Genomic DNA, 20,677 nt, shown 5'->3' with positions numbered 1-20,677 from the left:
ATGTCCCCTCCCTCACAGAGTCCCAGAGTCCCCTCCCACAAACAAATAATGATAGATGAGCACTATCTCAGAGGGCTGGCCAACTAAGTCAGCATGAAAGCAGGAAAGCAGATGGAAAAAGAGGCACACAAAGACACGTGTGGCTTGTCTGAGGTATCACGGCAGGTACATTTCAGTTTTCTGATGTGCAAACTACTGCTCTAGTGACTGGACTATTTGCTGCCTAGGAGCTGTAGGCAGCCAGAATAATTATTACTTTAGATCAATCAAAATGATGTAAACACTTTATTTCCTTTGGAGAGGAAAAGGGAATACCTGTATGGCGTGATCCTCATTTAATAAATAACCAGAAAAGGAAAACAAAACAATTCAACTTTCTCTCCATATGGTAAAAAGGACTGTCATCTTCTCACAGTGTAATCCACAACGTTATTTGCATTGACCTCTTCACATCAGCTTTAAAGAAAACAACTTTAGTAGGTCCCTTGATGGTAGTGGATACTCTGCAAATCAGATTAATAAAAGCTTTGGGACAGCTCAGTTTCTCTTGGTAAATACCACCTGAAATATTCAATTTTTCCCCTCCTATTCTTAATAAATCAGGGTTCAGCATAGCGAGGCAATACATTCCACTTAAATGGTTCTATTTGTAAGTAATTTTTCTTCCCAGTTATCATTTCATGCATCTTCCAAAGTTTTGACAAGATTTTATTAACATGTTCCTTTTGAACCTTTTTACTTCTTGAATGTGCTTGGAAGGCTGGGTTTTGGGCAACTGCTGTGTAAGTCCTTGACATTAATTGTGCTTTAGGGATATGACCTGCTGGGCAGGACAATGGCAGCAACTTTATTTTTCCTTTCCAGGGTTGAACATCCTAGCCAATGACGCAGAAATACCCGACTGGCTGATGAAACTCCTGTTGTGGGGAGGAGATGTCTTAACTTGTATCTCTCATATGAACTTTCTTGGAACATTGGGGTTTCCCTGCTGATTTGACAGGTCACCGTAAATCACCAACTCCTGTTTCTTCACAAATAGACAAGCTTGCAGGATTCACAATAGTAGCAGCTTCACAGAGAGGTAAAAGGAATATCTAAAATAAGTAATTGATAGTTCCGCTTCTCCTAGCCTACTCCCTGATTTCACAGACCTTCAGTTTTCATTAAGCAGCCCAGCTGAAAACAACAAGCTTCCTCATATGAGAGGCACTATTTGAGTGAATAAGGATTTCCAAGATTAGACAGTCAGTCAGTCAGAGTCAGAATTTATAGCGGTTCTCCTCCTGACTTTGGTGGATGTTTACTGTGCATAATGAATTCAAGGTCTCACCTTTCTTTGTTTGAAATGCACACAGCACCATAGCATCAGTTACATCTGGCAGAGATGTAACAACCAAACCTCATATATTGGTAAAAATCACCCCCCACCCCCAAATGCCACATAGGTTGACCAAATATACAATATTAGCATAAGGACCTGCTATTTACTATGCACTTTTGTAAAGTGGTATTAGTATGTCTAAGTAGAAGCAAGATTAGACTTACGATAATTTTTTACTGTCTCTCCACTTTTAAACACCTCAGTATTGTAATTCATTGGACATAATTTTAGTGCAGGTTCTTATGCTAAGACATTCAACAATCCAGTGGGTATTTAAAATATTTACACATTATTTTTTGGTAACAACATAAAATAGCACTGCAAGTTTCTCTTTACTCTAAAACATGAACTACATTGAAGGTGACAGCTACAAAATACTAACAAAAACCCAACCTTCAACAATTGGTCCCACCAAGTTTTATGCATTCGGCTATATCAACTCTTGTCTACCATTTCAAAGAGCAAGCAATCACCATCTTGGAAATACAACTTAAACTGTAGTAAATTCTACAGGATCAACTTAGCAACGATCAAACAATGCAGATAAAGTTGCTAAAAGCAATTTTTGCCTCAACTCCTACCAGGAAAGAATGTTTAGATTAATGATTACTTGAGAATCTGTCACTGCTGGTTCTTTTATTTTTTCCAGCATTCACAATTGTTGGCACTTAAAATTACCTCAATCAAATCAGGTATGAAAAAAATGAACATACTAAAAATTACAAAGTGAGAGAGAGTTCTATTTTGCTTTGAGGAAGGTGACCAAACGCTGTTGCTTTGAATGGGTCTGCATGAACAGTCCATAAGAAAATGCAAAGGCAAGCCCGAAGACAGAAAAATCTTTGCACAAGCTCTGCATTCAAATCTTTATTTCCACAGGTACAGTCCATGATAACCAATAAGAAATCTGTATACAAGCAGTAGCTATATGCTTTCCCTACAGTAAGTGCCAGGAATGTGCTTCACCCCACATCAGACTAATAAAGGCCCTTGACCTATCAATTTCTAGGCATTTCCTTTAAGAGTTCATATTGTACCAGGCTCCAGGCTGAGAATGAGAGGAAAGGGGGAGATACAGCTCCAGGTTTATTTGTCATTACTGAATGGCTTACTGGTTTTAACAGAGGGGAAAAGCTTTGTTTAAATTTCCACTGAAAGTAATTAATGGTTATTGACTGGCAAATGAAGAACAGGTGACACTCTGAATTAGAAGATAAATGGTCTCATGTTCTAGCGTGATAATGGGTTAGTAATTGCTACAAAGCCTCAGCCTAGTGCGTCCCATCATAATGCTAGATCATGTCCAGAACACAAAGGCCTCTGTGTGAGAGGTATTCAGCCGTTCACCTCCCAATACAGCTGCAGAGTGATTTGCTCCATTTATTCTCTGATGGACTGCACAACTGAGGCAAAAGTTCACCCATTCTCACCTTCCTGTTCACATGCTGAACCACATGACCCATGACATGGCTGAACTGGGATAAAAACATTGCCCAGCTTTGGCTCTTGGCTATCTTTTAACCATCACAAGGTCATGTATTTTAGGAATTTTTCTGGTGCAGGAATGGAGAATCATGGATTTTCCTGTATTTCTTTGTAAAGGCTTTTTTGGATGGGCTGACAGCAAATAAAGAAATTACTTGTGTTCAGTTCTATCGCCCTCTCCCTAATTTTTTGCTCAATCCAGTTAACAAAATATGGGCAAATGTTGACAAGGAGGAGAAAACCACTATGGAAACAATTCAGGCTTTGGCTCTCTTAGAATAAGACTGTTCCTTTAATGGCAAATGTAACAAAACATATTTTTCATATTTGAACTCTTTTGGCTCTGGTCTAGTGACCTACAAAGTCTAAAGGCAATACTATGTCATTTACATTTAAAGACAGAAACCTAACCGGAGAGAGATACATAGCAAGTCTAGCAAGCGGACACACTTCTATGATTATGTGGACTAGGATATCTGTTCTGCATGCCTGAACTACAGCCTCTGCCAAAATCTTTCCTCTTTCATCTTTCCCCTCTTCCCTTTTCTGTATATAAAACCCTGCCAGTAGTAAGCACCTTTTTTAAGCAACATATCCAAAATATGAACCAGTCTTCTCCCTGCCCCAATTTTTTTTGCTTATGTCGTGTTTGCATCTGGGCTAGTGAGGGGAAAAACCTAAGCTGGACTAACACAACCCCTGTACAGGTACATTCTGTGCATGCCACTGCCATTATGGTTGTGATGTGTCTGCTTGTCTTGAGCATCTGGAGTATGTTGTAGATGTGTTTCACCATTAACTTCCAGTCCAGCATCCCAGTGAGAAAACATTTATTAACTGGGCTGTCATCCATGGATAACAAAGACTCGGTAGCTGAGGTTATGTTTAACTCTATATATTTGATACTTTTCTTTCACTGTCTGCTCTAGCACTGTATATTGTTGAAATGGGCTTGTAAGTAAGTAGTAAAGTAAAGAGACTTTAGTAGTAGACTTTAAAGAGACAAGTAGTAAAGTAAGAGACTTTAAAGTACAACCGATGATTTCTGCTCTAGAAATAAAAGATGATTTTTCAAGAGAATGAGTAAAGCCTTTCTTATGTCTCATCTGATGCAAGACCCAAAACAGATATGACTGAACAGACACAGAGTGTGATAAATGGAAAATGTTCCTGTTGGTCCTAATTACTATTGGCCTGCACTACTACATAGCATTTTTTTTTCCAAGCCCTATACTGTCAAAAAAACCTTTCATACATATTTCTAGGTATTACGCAGAGAACTTCCAACTTCTTTGTATTTGCCACACAAACAAAAAAAAAAAATCAAACCAAATCAGTAATGTTTACTTTAGGAGATGGAACAGATAGTTGTAGCCCGATGCAGGGTGCATTGTCCATGCGTTTCAGAGACAAAGAAGCAGAGACTGGTGAATGTCTAGCGCTACTTACTTATCACTTGCGGAGGGCATGGGTTACCTCAAGGCTGTCAACAATTAGGGAGCAATTTCTGACTAAGTCAGAAAACATTACCACCCAGAGAGACCCAAGAGTACATTATCACCATTTATAGAAATTCTGTCTTTACAGTATTCCATACCCTATTGTCTAGAAGTGGGCAGAAGAATTCAGTGGGTTGGACATGGTACTCTCTAGTGATCCCAAACCTAGATATCCTGCTGGGGTCACCACTGAGAAGGAGAATTGAGCATTTTGGGCCAAAGCATGATGAGCCTTTACAGAGATGTGGCAGCAAAGGAGAACCCTCTCCCCATATGGCGAGCACAAAGGCCTGGCATGACTGCTGTTTCTGCATGCATCATGAGTGACTGTTCCCTTTGTGCCACAAAAGACAGGGCTATTGTATCACCTCTCTCTCTGCATTGTCCCAACTCAATTGCACTGCATGGAAAGAAGCTGCTCGGCATCTTCTGCGCTGTGCAACGTGGGGAGATGTCGTGCCCACGCACTTCCTGCCTGCCTGGATGTGAAGCAGTTCCAGATGCCAACACCCGGCTCCTCCTGACACAACCCAGCTGACTGGCTGTGGTTTCTCAAGCTGCTACAGAAATGACCACAAATGATGATCATGCCTTAGAAAAGTGAGACTGGGGACATCGACTCAGAGCTCTGAACCCAAACTGACTTCCAGTTTATCTATTTATTTACTTTTGGAGGGGCAGAGAAGGAAAAAGAGGTGCTATGCTGGCTGATTCACCCACATCTGATTGACTTCTGTGACTGTTAAAAGCGTAGGTGTGTACTGGGTGTACCCGGTAGGCATGAGAGTGAGTTGTATAAGGAGATTATATAAAGAGACAGCAATAAATATATATAATACATAACAGAAGAAAAAAAAAAACCCTCCTTACACATGTTCTGCACACAATAGGGGCATAGCACACATGGCCAAAAAACACTAACGAAGCTCAAGTGCAGCAGAAAAGTCTTGTGATCAAAGTATAAGCTGCCTCTGCCTGAAAGCCAACACAAAAGCATTGAGCATGATCCCATGCTCCCTGCCACAATGGGAGTTCAGTCTAAATAATGACTATTACTTTAGTACTTGTTTCTGACGATGTTATAAAGCAAAGCAAGCACTGCAGAGAGACTCTTGCCAAAGAAAACCACAGGGATGTGCTGCCAGGCATGCTGATACTCCCAAGAAGCCAGTGACATCAGGAATATGGGAGTAGGCATAATCAATGTACTCCTGTGTTTTTTTCCTAAAATACAACCCTTCTTGCTCAGTTACTCAAAAAGTAAGGGTGCACACCCAATAAGCAAGAACCTTACTTCGCTGTTAGAGTTTATATTTGAAAGACAAACTGAAGTTCATGACCAAGGTCATTGTCTATCATTGCAACAAGAGTGACACTTTTCACAAGCTCAACCCTCTCTCAAAACCTACAGCAAACGAGGTACTGCCCAAGAAGTGCAGGACACATGCCTCTTCCTTTCCCCTGAAGAGTCATCATCCTGTTTTCTCAGATCACCAAAAATCACAGCGTTGGTGCAAGATCTGTTGCTCAAGGAACCTCCATTCATGGAAAAATCTTTCTGAATGCCATTTAAGTATCTATCAGATCTCATCAGTTTAAATACATTTTGATATGCTTCTTCCTTAACACTGTAATGCCAAACATAAGGCCTCCAATGTCTGTGTACAAAGCTTTTCCTTTAGCATTGCCCTTTCTACTCACGCAGAGGAGACATTGAGTACTTATGACATGGCAGCTGCTTCCATTCAGAAGAGCAACGTTAGCAAACCATAGACAGTTACACCACCGACAGAAAAGGTATAAAATAAGAACAGATTTGAGATGAAAACATTTTCCTCCGAGAGGAAAAACATATCATTTGATAAAAAACAATGGAAAATTTACCTTAAGAATCCCTAGAAAGTAAACAAACAACAAAAATCACTTTTACTGATATACATATTGGAAGTCTCCTAGGGTGTAGGTTACAGAGATAATATGTCACAAGTCATTTTATAAACTTTCTCACAGATTTTTGAAGTTACAGTTGACAAATTGCCACACAAGCAATTTGAAGTATGCTTGCTGATTTAGTCAAATCCTACATTTTGGCTGTAGATGTGAACTTGTTCAGAGCTGAACTGTGTTCAGATCCATGATTTTTTTTCTTTCAAGTTAAAAGAGTATAGTTGATATATTTAAAGATAATAATCCAACAATTATAAAGTCACTAAGATAATAAAATACCTGATAATCTTTGTGGAGCATCTTGAATGAAAACAATATCAATGTCTTCTGAAACAAAAGCCCTCACATCTGTAGGAAATACTAGGAAATACCGTCTAACTTTTCTCTTGTAAGCAGATAGGCCAATTGTTTTACAGATCTCAGGGAGGACTCGTGAAACTTTAGTACGCAGTTTTATTAATAAAAACCACAAGAATTATAATCCAGATAAACCTTAAAGGTCAACCTTCCCTGTTAACATAACACAGTGTTTCTCACATGCACCTCAGTTGAACACAAAGTTCTCATTGTGTTATCTAAAACTAGATTACTGCTTTTTTTTTTTTTCCCTTGTGTCACTGAGTGTCAAAATATTGTTCTTTCAATACATGGAAGTATTTGTATACAGTTTTATAACTGATCTTTAGTTGCTAGCTGGAGGCAAAAAAGAAACAGTAAAGCTGCTTGTTGGGAAACCTCACCAACAATGAAAATTAATATAGTCCTTTTTTTCTGCCAAAAAAATTTGAACAGATTTTTAAGTCCACAATGGTTTGTTTATTCTTCAAATGGTTAAATTGGAAGTGACATGTGTGACACAAAGTAATTTAAATGAAAAGATACAGAAAGGATGCATATATGGTCTGTTTCTTTCGTTTTAATTTTGGACTATATTGTCGCAATTGCTAACAAAGGAGTGCCTTAAATTCTGTTTAAGAAAAAAGGGAAAGAAATTCAAAACTAAACAGAGAAAAATGAGAAAAATTTGAATTACAGAAAGTACGTGCAAGTTTTAACCACTCAGATTTGTATTACCTAGACAAGACTATAGAACAAATACATGTTTCCCAGGCTCCACCTAGCAGACAATTCTGAAAGATATTTGACCCACTTCCCCCTCCCTTTTTTTCCATTCCAGAATTAATTTTCCCTGCTATTTTTATATGAATGAAAGACAAAATACCTCTTCACAAAGAAGCAGACTCCCATTTGACAGGATTACTCACCGCTAAAGTAAAGGGTTGTACCCAGGTTGCGGTGAGGGCAGAGAAGTCTTAGGGACCCATGCCAGGAAGGACTGGTTGGGGCCATGATCTAACCACAAGAAAACAGACTAGGCTTTCAAGTCAAGTACTGGCATGTTTACTGGAGCAAAACGATCAGCCCCAAAAATAATGATCACAATGTAGATATTGATCACAAAATGTTTACAGTACAACATCTGACTATAAAAAGATCCTGGTTCGTGCTTCTGACACCTGTTTGCCTCCTATTTCTTTCCTGGATTGCTCAGGCATTTGCAGCTAAGTGCAAGCTGACTTGCTCCTTTTGATGGGGGTCAGAGGAGCAGCATGATCTATATGGATCAAAGTGCTACTGATCTCCACACAATCAAAAATGCTGTTATCTATACCATGATTCAGGCAATTACTTTCTTTCTCCAAATCTTCCTTTCCTTTCCTCCCATTTGTGAACATCGCCTCTTCAGCCTGCTACCTTCTTCATTCAAGGTTTGTAGGTCTGCAGGGACCTGCCCAGTGCCTATCCAGAAAAGGGCCCTGACTCAGGTTAAACCACTAGTAGTACTGTAAAAAGTAAAAAAGTGCAGCAGAGAACTGCAAGAGCACAGGCAGATAGGCTCAGAGATAAAAAAAATGAGTACTTCATAATGTTTACACATGTTTGAGGGTATAATTGGGAAGGAAAAAGAGAAAGCGTTTAAGATAGTAAAAGTAACAAAGCAAGAGCACCGAGATAAAATTTATGAACAGTGTTATTTTTTAAAAAAGAAATACAGGGACATAGAGTAAGTTAATAACACAAAAATAAGCTGAACTTTATTTTATAATTGACATTTCCCCCCCCGATTTCTAGAATTCTTGCTTCATGCTTTTGAACACTAAGGCATTTTCTCCTCAGACTGATATCAGTTTCCAAAAAATGTTACACTCCTGAATAATAATCTAAAACAACTGACTTGAAATGTTACTCATCCTGAAGAAAACATTTACAATTCATTAGGTTTTTATAAAATTAGAGTTATCCTTGTCTGAATAATCTGCGTAAATAAAGAGTGTGCTACCTTTAACACATAATTGAAACTTCACCTTCTGGTTTTATTCCAGTTTTCAGTCCACTGGAGTTGGAAGCAAAAAAGATTTTCAACATTAAGTCACTGTTACTTATGAGGCAGTGGTAAAAATGCACACCAAGCACTGCTTTACTAACTACAAAAATCAAGAAGTCACCTGAAAAAGTATCAAGATGCTAAAGTAATCTCATTCCTGGCTCTGTGGATTTTTTCTTTTCCTTTACTAGAACATTTCAGGTGACAACATTTTGGAATTTGATGCTAAATTCTCTTGGTTGAGTACAGAGACAAGAGCACAACCCTGATGCCTCGAGGATATGGTAATGCAATACAGAGGGATTTATTTTCTTTTTTATTTTTACCTCATGTCACAAGTTCAATTTTAGGCCAACAGTACCCAAAACCGCCACCATGTGATATAGCAGCTTATGCAAAGAGTCTGGCGGTTTTGACCCAAGCCCCAGGACAGGGGAATCCACCTCACAGATTCACTGCCACAGCGTTAGCGTTACTGTTGCTCTGACCAAGGTCCTCCATGCTCAGAGTAGGATAGCAGCTCATGGTCTATGCCATCTCAAATCTGGGCATAAGAATTTCAGCTAGAAAAAGTCAATGGTAAAACAATCACAGAAACCAAAAGATGTATTTTAGAAGTCTGGCTGTGCAGTGCAGATGTGAAAAGGCCACAGGAAGGTTTCTTTTGAGCATGCTCAAAAATACATTTGGCGGGCACTTCGCATTGACCTTCCCTTGGCTCGTTCTGGTCATTCTGATTCCACCATCATTAGTAACTACTACTTCTGCAATGGCCGTTCGTTGCACTGAATCCTAAGTCAGGGAAAGGGAAGGGTCTGCATTAAAACTGTAGATACGGCTGCTCTCTGTGGGCTAGTGTCAAAATGGAATAGAAAATTTTATTCAGTTTGTTCCCAGCAATAAATACAGTCCTGGCATCCTGGATAAATCCTTCACATAACAGCATGTGTTCTTTTATGCACCCTGGGAGCGATTCTATTTAAAGCCATGGAATTGTGGGTGTGAGACTGTAAGCACATCCACTTACCCAAAACAAAATTAAAACCTGTCTTATATTAGAGTCAGGAGAGCTGTTACGAAAAATGCAAACCATATGAAGTTTTAAGTATACTTATGTTTTTTATCTGTCTCTGTGTAGCATATACAATTGACTTTCACTGCCTGAGATGAAGTGCTGACAAGTGTTTTACCATATTATTACAGAATACCCCAGTAGCATTATCACACTTCAACTTTTGCTTGCAATAAATCTCTGCTACATACACGTCAGAAGTCATCGCTCGTATCACATCCAAAGTAAGGGCCCTCCCTCCCCAACGGACATGAACGAGACTCTGCACACACTAGGTATTCTGCCATTAAGGCTAGAATATCCCCTGCAGGCCGGACACCGGGAATAACGTTCCCACAAGCATTACTTGGCGAGGGCCAGAGGTCTGTTCTCAGGCAAATAACAGTGGCACAGGCATGAGTCACTGCAGAACACAATGGATTTATCACCACAACGACCATATCATCCCTTATATGCCGGTTTCCATGTGCAAGTCTCTTTTCATTCTTTTTTTTTTCTTCTTCTCAGAGATTTATAACTCAACTGCTGAAACATAGTTCACATGAACATAATTCTCTGCTCTGTATACTTTTTTTAATAGCTATACCATAAACCATATTGTAATTGCATGGGTCCAGCCCTGCTCTAGGTCCAGCCTGTTTATTGGTTTCAGTTTTGTCAAAGCAAATGATGAACAGACACCATCTCCAGTGTCCCAGTCTTAACGGTGACAATGACTCTCTTTGTAGCCTTGACTAAAGCATTTAATCTTACCTTCTCAATTTTCCTGTCTGTGAAGCTGGAGAGATAATATTTATGCAACTAGAGTGCTGTAAGAAAGTTAAGGGTAGCACAGACATTTCTGATGAAGTGCATTATTTGTTGTAGAATTAGATGCCTTTGTCTGCACTTTTATAGTGAAAAAAAGTTATTTTTCCCTCTAAAAGGTGGGAATTCAAACATTCTTCCTTAAAACTGACTCGCTCTGGACTAATTAAAAAACAAATTAAAGGAGCAAGGAAACCCAAGGATGAGAGTGCACGGAAATGATTGTTAGATTATACATTCCAAAACTCAATGAAATAGACATTTCTTGAGATACCGTACATTTCCGTTGTGATGCAAGAGATAAGTGAGATAACTACTCAGGCAATCAAGATACTAATAAGCAAGCTACAGTGGTTTCTTGGTGTCTTTTTCTCTCTTGCCTAACCTTCAGCAAATTTAATTTTTTCCCCTTTTGCACAATAATTGAGGAAAACCTGGAAATACACTCTTTGAATCTTTTCCAATAGAAATGAGCTTCATCCTGCAAACGTGCCTGATTCTGACTTCACATGAGATTAATTTCATGAATTCCTACAGCCTGACTGTCAATGTAAGAGAGAGGAAAGTGGAGCCTGTAGTTCACGTTAGTGTAAGTAGCGGTCTGACACTGCAGTATTTTCTGCATCAGACCCAAGAGGTGGTTATAAACCCAAGTATGAAACAAACTGTTGCATCAAATGGTGAAACAATAACTAAACTTATTATTAAACCTCCTCACTTAGTACTCTTCCCCTTTCCAGCACAAAGAAAAAGACCAAAGCATGAGACCATGTGGGAAGGAAAGGGAAAAAAACCATCTAGCTGCACATCCCAGAGAAACATCTAAAGCCTGAGACCGCTGCAGTCAGACCTCCCTCGAATCCTGCTCTTTCTAGCTGCCACCTCTCCTCAGTCCCCACGCTGACCCCCTGAATCAAGCCAGATGGGACTGGCGGAGACATGTCAAGGAAGTGCTGAAAAGGTGACTTGGGTCTCTGGCAGCTAGTCTGGAGCTCGTTTCTATGCGAAATCTCTGGGGGCTGCTGCTTTGCAATTTCTCAGGAATGTTTAATTCTCCTCATCCCTTTGCTGAGTCTCTCTGGAGAGGTCACAGAGGCCTGTGACATCCCTGGAGGGCACTGCCTAACTAAATTAGCATGAGATAACTTTGGACTCTCTTCCAAACAAGAAAATACAAGGGACAGAATTTCATTAAAAGCAGAAGACTAGGTGATCCAAGTTAATCCCAGCCCAGAGCTGCTGCAGAAATGTTCTCTGTTTTTATTTTTACTTTACTCTCTGTTACAGAGTTCACTGACTATAATGCAAGCTGTGTTAAGTGCACAACTTGACCTCAGTTGACCAAATCTTAGTTTCATAATAAAGACAAAAAGTGGGTTTGGCGTCTCTAAAAGGTTTGATTAGTTGCTGTTTTGCCTGTTTGTGTGTGACTACGTAGGGCACTGAGTAAATGGTAAGTGATAAACACTGATATACCTAACTAATACCTAATATGAATATATTTAATCAGGAAACATGAACTCTTTAATATGCAACAGTATTATAATTCATACATATACATGTGTAGGCTTAGCATTCGTTAGCAAAGCAAATACAACCAAGTCCCAAACTTGCATTTTTTTTTTAAGACTTGTGTACAAAAAGTTTTGTTTAGGTTCCCTCAGTGGATGAAGGAAAAAAAAAAATCTACCTCAGGAGGTAGAAAGAAAAAGACAACTTGAGAGAGGGAACACCGACATCTGCACACACTTCTGCAATAGTGTGTTTCCCGTGGAACTCAAGGGCAGGGAAAGACACAAAGGTAGCTCAACACACCCAGAAATATCCCTCCTCATTTTCCAGCAGTGAGAGAATTGTAGCAAACACCACACCAAATACCTCCAAAACAAGGATTCGATTCTCTGTATACAAACAGGATCGGGGGCGAATTAGAAATTTTTCACTCAGGCTGAGGTTATAATAGCTGACTCTAGGGAAACAGGACATGAAACAAAAATGTACCAAAAAAACCTCATTGCCTGAGCTTGATCTATTGGAAAAACCGGGTTGGTGAGACCCAGGAATTCACACTTCCAAGTATTATTAAATATATTGGTAGTAATAAACTGAGGCCACCTAACAGTGCAATATGAATGGAAGCCATATTATTCTTACAAACCTGAGATTAGAAAGTGAAATCTTACTTTATTAAATGCTGTTTATAAGCCAGTCCTGCATAACAGAATGTTTTGGATATATTGGGACAAATACTCCTCCTTCTGAGAAGACAAGAAGAAAAGGAAAAGTTACAAAAGTTCATGCAGTTCACATTAAGGACAACCCAATGTGCTCTCTCCCTTCAGGAAGGAAATATTAGCATGGTCTCTGAGCTACACTCTCAGGGCAATCATCTGCTGGGAAACATGACTTCAAGCCGACAGAACTTGGGGCACCAACAGTCTAAACTAGGCTTCTTACTCCTGTCATAATTGTCTCCTTTTCACAGAAGGACTGCTGCTTTGCCATGGGTGCCACTGAGTTCGTACATGCACAGTTAAAAATCAAAGCAAATTTCCCACTGAGCTTTTCCAGAAGAACTACGTGTCTGTTTAGTAGGTGCTTTTTATAGTTTTCCTCAGAAAGATGAAGAGATACACCAAAGAAAAAAGTTATTCCAGCATGGGAGAGAGACTGGAGAAAATGCATGAAAATCAACTCTTCCTTCCACAGCGAATGCTCCTTCCCCCTCCCTAAAGCTTGTTTCATCACCAAAATCATACCCTGAAATCAGGCATGTGAGCCCAAATCCTGCCCCCTTCGAGTCAGTCAAATCTTTGCTATAGACTTCAGTGAGGATGGAATTTCATTCCGAGTGTAGGAGCCTGTCACGGCCAAAGGCAGAAAAAAAAGGGTATTTTCCACACAGGCTCTGCTTTTCTACTTTTGTGCCCCTTGGGAAACTGATGCAATTAGATCCCTATTATTATATACTGGAAGGGCACATTTGGCACTGCATGTGAGTTTATGTACTTTAAAAAGTTTATGTACTTAAAAAACAGAGGGAAATTTTAAATATAAGTTACTTTCTTTCAAATACCAGACTTTATATATAAACAGATCAGAGCTGCTATAGTCTGGTAAGTGAATAATTAGGAAAAAAAATGCATGTGAAATGTATGATAAGCTGGCAGAGAAAGATTGCTAAATAAGATTCTTGCCCCTTTTTAATGCCAAAATGAGAGATAAAAATGCATATTTGTGTCCAAAAAATAATCAAACTAACTTCAAATATTTGAATGAGAACCACAAGGAAGGAGACCTAAATTTATAGCTACAGGCTTCTGTCTTTATTGTAGGGCTTCCTGGAAAGGTGCAAATAGGAAAATTAATCCAAACAAACTAAAGGTGTCATCTCAACAAATCTACTTACACCTGCATTAAACACATCTTTTGTCAGAATGTGAGTCCTCCCTTTTATCTACCTAAATTCAGGACACTTCAGTCCTGAATACAAGCCCCCATTGGGGTTTAATGCAACTGAATGGATCTATTTTACAATTTCATCCAGGAAGATTTTCCCGGACCAGACCCGTCAGTGCACTGCACTGTGAGGAACAACATGCGTGGCAAGTGATAGACTCTTGAATTTTCTTGCTTTTATTTTGATCTAAAGACAGCTCAGCTTGTGTTCTGCTTCTTTAAAAACCACTTTCTCCTCCACAAGTTTTAACTGGATACATTAGTTTGCATTGCCCTAAATTATCAGCAAGGTATTTTGAAGTATTTATCAAATAATCTGTTTTGTCTCCTGAGAAAGCAGCAAGTCAATGGTGAAGAAAATCCTTGCATTTTCAAATACAGCATGCACAGAAAGACACACATGCACATTATGTATCCATCCTCATATATCATATGCATATCCTGGTATGTCAACTAGTCTGTAATGTGCTTTCAGATATTTCTGGGTACAGATACCACAGAAACCTAAATAATTTTCATTATATCTGAGCTTTTATATGCCTTACCAGAACAGACCTAGATAGTGAGGAAGCATTTTGTCTTTATGTTGCAGAGCAAGAAAGGAAGATGCCTTTTTTCCAACTCCCCCAGCAATTCAATGCCTGGAGGAGCAACAGGAAAGAAAGCATGGTGACCTCTCTGAACTTATGGAAGCAGCTGCCAGCTCAGCAGGAGGAGCATTGCTGATGGACTGTAGTACCTACCGCTGGAAGAAGCCTTTAAGCCAGTTTCTCTCTCTCTCTTTTCACATCCTCTACCCCTAAATTATAAAAATGGAAGAGCAAGAGAGGACTTTTGGGAACCTCAGGAGTCAGCTTGTTATTAGACTGGATAAAGAAGTCACCAAGTTAAAGTTTCCAGTTATCCATACAAAATCAAAACAATGTAATTGCTGTATTGAGCAAGCAAGGCATAACTTTGTTTAAGATATGATTTATGTATTATTTCAACCTTCTCAAACGCTTTGTCTTTTGGCATATTAATGTTCTTGCTCTCTGAATTTAAGCTTCTAAACAAATATTTAAACTTCTAAAAAAAATTTAAACTTGGCAGATGTGAAAGGAACCTGCGTCTCATATGTAGAGAAAAATATTACACAAAAGGAAAATGCTGACTTTTCTAATTCTAGTTTTAAAGGTACCTTTGAAAGTCGTCTAGCCAGTTATCACAATGGATTTCAGCAACAACTTATTTCCTCTACTCTTGAGAAAATGAAGTTATTAAAAGAATAGGAAGCAAAATAAGCAGAGATGGTGAGAGGAATTTTGATTTTTTTAAGATTAAAAGTGTGAGAATATCAGGGAAACCAGAACACAGCTGACATCCTGATCCTGAATACTTTAATACACACATTTAACCTTAGGCATCAAAGGGGTCTCATGCACATATACCTGGAGGAAATACATACATGTTCTCATTGTACCAACACCACACAGAGATGCTGCATGGCACTGAATCATGACAGCTGGTCAGTTAAGGTTTCTTTTTGTTTCCTGTTCTGTAAAGCCAATGTAAATGTATCATCTTACGACTCTGTTAGAGAGCTTTAAGTGAAAGCACTTGTACTTGTGATGGGTTAACAGCACACTGCAAATCTGCTATCCTGGCTCAGCTACACAAGGCAATTCACTAAGCCACAATAACTTGTACATGTAACACACGCCTAAGTGCCTGTTCTTTTTTTTTTTGTTTGTTTGCTTGGTTGTTTTTTTTTTTTAACAGCCCAAAATCTAGGAGAGTCAAGCACAGGCCCTGATTTTGCAAATACTTCAAAACACAGGGTGTACACCAAACGGGGCTCTGGCCAGAAGCTTCATCAAACTCAGACTTTAAAGAAGTAGTTTAGGCTCTGCAGTTAAATGAAAGAGTTGATATGGGGCTCAAAGCAAAAGGCAGAAGAAGCGGGAGGGGGAGGATGGAAGGAGAACATTTTCTGGCATCTGACCCAGGCTTAAAACTGTGTTTCATTTTCTTAAACAAAACCAAAACACTCCTCTAACTTTGAGAAATCCCTAGAAAAACAACCAAAAACATTGTTTCAGAAGGCAATTATGGTCTCTAAAATGACACATCATTTATGAATGGAAGTACTTAGAAGAGAGTAAACTAATTCTTAAGGACAATAGCAAACATGCATTGGACCTAAATTTGCTGTTTCCTTGGCACTGTTACATTCGCAATTCAATTACTCAAGATTTACACTACTGTAACAAAAACCAGAGCCAAGCCCATTATTTCCATCAGTGACAAAGAAATGCTTATATCCTAAACTTGCAAAAGTCTTAATAAAACCACAGAATGAATGATTTGATCAGTAAATGAAAATATAGACTGATCAGAAAATTGCTGATAGTAGTAAGGGTAGTAGCAGTAGTAACAATAATAATAATGATAATGATGTGGCTGTACATCACAGGCACACAGTATCCAGCTTCAAAAGGATGCCTCTGTCTACCAGTTGTATAAGTCAAGAATTTTATAGTTATCCTGTTAAATGATATCTACAAAAGCACAGAGCTCAACAGGTGAAGATGTGCTGTGCAAAACTCCTGTTGTTAATTAGTCAATTTACAAAGGCTAATGTGCCCAGTTTAACAGCATCCCAATAGTACTGATATGGAAATCAAAATAGTAGCCACTAAAAATCAACCAGTTCACAGGTCACACTTAAGACTATATGTCGTAATGAAAAACCCATTCCTTAGTATCTGGTAAGAGTAATGTGTTTGTTTATTGTCAAGGTCAGATTTAAGGCTTTCCATGCTGCCACTTTTAAGCGCTCCAGTTCTGAAAGCAAGAGGATAAATACTTCAAAATGCATTTCCCCCCAGTCACCTCTACTGTAGAGTCAACCAAGTTCACAATAGAAAACTTTTCCTCTCCTTTTACATATTTAGTCTGAATCAGACACATCTCACCAGATTTTTAGCCTTGTTTACTGATGAAACAAGGCTTATGCACATGGTTGCATGTCCAATAGCTCCTGCTTTCCTACTGGCTTATTTCAATCAAAATTTGGCATAGGGACAACAGTACCAAAAATATTAAATGACTACAAGTCTTGCTGAAATAGGAGTTGTCAAGGGGAGAGATACTCTATCGGATCACTGAGGGAATGGCCAAGCCTGAATGTAACTCCTACTAGGTACCAGGGAACACACAGAGGAAAGAGCTATTACAAATGCATGGGAAACTTCAAGCGGAAGTTGCAGCTCGTTAGATACTAGAGACCCAATCATGTTGTTATAAAACAAATGGCTTGCTTACAGAACTACATCTTCAAAAAATGCAGTTCAGACTTGCCGGCTTTGGAGAAAGATTTACTGTGCAGGAACACAGCCTTTGGGTTTTTTTTTTTTTTCATTTTAAATGCTGTTGGCTTGCGTAACAGCTAACACATAGTAATTACAAACAGACAGGCTGAGGTTTGCTCAACACACCTGAGCAGCAGTATGAAATTTTGTGTGAGTTTCCCCACCAGCTGCTCCTATCCTACCAAGGCAAGTACATGGGATGCTGGCAGGGAAAACCTTTGCCCTTTCCAATCAGCTGGATACTGCAGCACTGGTGTCCCAAAGAGCAGATTAACCTGGCAGAGGCTGAGGGCAGACCACGGCTGGTCTGAAGGGCCACAACAATAGCAAATTTCTTCCTGCCAGAGCAAGAGTTAAACCAGAAAACATGCTGCTGTCTCATCATTGCAGTGCACGCCCAGGTCTGCTGACAGCATCTGCTTGCTTGTCCCTAATTCCAGGCAGGACCATGCGTTGATGGCATAGCCCCAAGTGTGACACCAGGTGGGCACCCAGTTCTCTGCTTTTCTAAGTGGACTGACATATAGAAGTTAGTTTGATCAAGAAGATAAGAAAATGTAAACAACAAAATGTAGCCAGTTCAAACTGTTTCTCGTTTCCTAGCACTCTGATGAAATTGGCTCAGAGAGACTACTTCCCTTGTACTCCCCGATCTCAGCCCAGATGTACAGAAAGCTCTCAGTGACAAGAGCCCTACAGGTTGTACCCATGGCTCTGACTGTGGCAGCTCAGCTGGACAACAGGAGCCAATAACATCCTTCAACCATGAAGGGAGAATAAATATCTGCCAAAGTCCCAAATAAGCTGTCATCAAGGTACTTGTCTTGGATCAGCCCTGATCTCACCAGCAGGCATCACTGCTCAGCTGGAACACAAATTCTTTGTACCTATGCCAAGACATTTCATCTCTTAATTGAAGTAAAAACATCCATATATGTGGGTCTCTAAAGGAAACCATTCTTTCCTTGTGCAATCCCAACATACTACTTTCTAAACACACCTTCAGTCATGACTCAGACCCAGGAATACCACTGAGGAAGAAGAAGGATGCACCGCAGCACAAACGCTCGCTAATCCAGCCAGATTACTGTGGGCTATTGGGCAGGCGGTTAGACAGAGAAACATCAGAGAGTATATCCCGTCTTTGGGGTAACAGAAAGCTGGCAGATCTTTTATTTTATATCACATTGTGATATCTACCAAAATCCCTTCTAAAATGTTTACAATTAGATACTATATAATATTTTGCCATACGTCAACAATGTGAACAGAAAGTATCTATAGCTGTTTGGAACAATAAACTACATTAGTCCTGTGAAAAGCATTAAGCCATCTTCTTTCCATAACCATTTCACAAGTAGGTTCATAACTATTTTTCTTCAGATATTTGTGTGTGTTCAGTTTGCAGCTCCATGCCATTAGAAGCATACAGATGTTCTTGTCTCTTGGTAAATACTATGTAAATTTGTTCTTATGATTACAGCACTTGCTAAAATGAGCATAATAATTAGGAGGCAATCCTTACTTTATGAATTTTCCATAGTAGGTTTGATGCTCCAAGATAAATCTCCAGTTCATCAAAATAGCTGTTCATGTGCTTAATTTTAAACATACTCTTACTCCACCACAATTAAACAAAAGACTTAAGTACATGCTTATTGCTTGAAGGGGTTTAAATCTGTTGCCTTTAATTAGATTTATGTCCAGACTAAAGTTCTTCCCTGAATTGAGGCCTGTGAAGTACAGGGCTTTGAAAGAGGAAGTACTGAATAAAAACTAAGAGAGCCTATTCCAATTATCATTTTAATATGAAATAATACTTTATATTTTCACATGTTCCGTATGCATTAGCTATTTAAGATGTACATCATCATCCATAAAGAAAATAGTAAATGCTTTTACTTTATTTTATATTATCCGATTCCATTGTAAAAAATCTCACACTTCTATCAAGCCTCATAAATAGCCATTCGAACTACAAAAAGCAAACTCTTTTCCTTGTGAATTAGTCCCAGGAGAAGAGACAGAAAGGCTGTTATAGATAAAATAATCATATGCTTCTTAGGCAATTGCTTGTGGCATCTCAGGACAATGTCTTTACGGACACATACATATATTTTGAATGGTTTGGTGGTAGCTTTTCTAAGTACATACTATATTAAGTCTTCTTAACAATTTTCTTTTAAAAATACCTTCTAAATAATGATCAGTGAAGCAACCTCCATAAGAGAACTAGATACTAATCATACTTTGAAATCAGACAGACAGGAAATTGCCACACCCTACATTAGTGAATGCATCCAGGTCCCATGGTAGTCTTTATAGTGAGTTTAGATTGTCTATGGGAAATGAAATCATGTGCCAAAGGCCAAGTAAACCCAAAATTAAAATTCACAGTAATGTCTCCCAGTTGCATTCATAATCCTGCTTATTACCTCTTACATCATTATAAACTGTTCTCCAGCATAAAACAACCCACTGCTGTGCTATGTATACCACTGACATGCTATAGGCTGTCCAAGTTCTGCTCCAACAGCCAAATATCACCCACTCAGTTTTAATAATTGTGCTCAGGGTCATCACTCATGTCTGTGTGGTGGTCAAACTCTGGGATACTGCGTGCCTTAGAATTATCTGCTGCTAATTCCCAGGCTTGTTTTATCACAAGCCCCCTAATACATTTTTAGATATTATATTCTATACGATGACGACAGCAACTACAATCTACGTGCTATTATGGAAATAAAGAGTGGCTCTTCAATTCCCAGAAAGTTACCACTGCAATTACTTCCTGTGGTGTTTCTGGACAGTGTCTTCATGGACACATGCATATATTTTAAATGGTTTGGTGCTAACTTACATGGATTTGTACTACCTACCGTCTCTCCAAAGTTCATAGTCAGTGGCCTCAATTCCCTTCGCTGTTATTTGCAAGAACGGGAATTAGAAACTTTGATGACCTGGTGAAATCACTCAATAAACCAAACCAAACAATAAAACTAAGTAGCCTAAATATTGTTTAGCAGAAACGTGGCACCTGCAATCCATTACTGAAAGAAGAACTCAGGACCATGAAATATAGTGATCAAATTTTCAGATAGAGCAAAAGATGTTAGTGGAGAATGAAAACAGAGTAAGTTTATTTTCTTCTGGCTTCTAACTTCATTTAGATTTTGTAGTTGGCAACATGTCAGGACCAACAGGCTTCCGGCAGGAGATCATTATTTTAAAACATTAACTCCCATGTTAATGTTTGATTTTGCTAATGTTTAAATCGGGATATATTTC

At 39.0% G+C, this 20,677-nt stretch overlaps 1 protein-coding gene across 2 annotated transcripts in view; it reads right to left on the bottom strand.

Annotated features, from left to right (window-relative positions):
• The window catches only part of GMDS (GDP-mannose 4,6-dehydratase), a 431,344-nt gene that overhangs the window by 84,246 nt on the left and 326,421 nt on the right, over nt 1-20,677 (bottom strand). The gene's annotated exons all lie outside the window — the stretch shown is intronic.

The sequence above is a fragment of the Nipponia nippon genome, unplaced genomic scaffold, assembly GCF_047370975.1.
Source record: "Nipponia nippon isolate SJK-2023a ecotype South Korea unplaced genomic scaffold, ASM4737097v1 scaffold_1, whole genome shotgun sequence".
Lineage (NCBI taxonomy): Eukaryota > Metazoa > Chordata > Aves > Pelecaniformes > Threskiornithidae > Nipponia > Nipponia nippon.
This window is presented reverse-complemented; position numbering and strand designations above follow the sequence as displayed.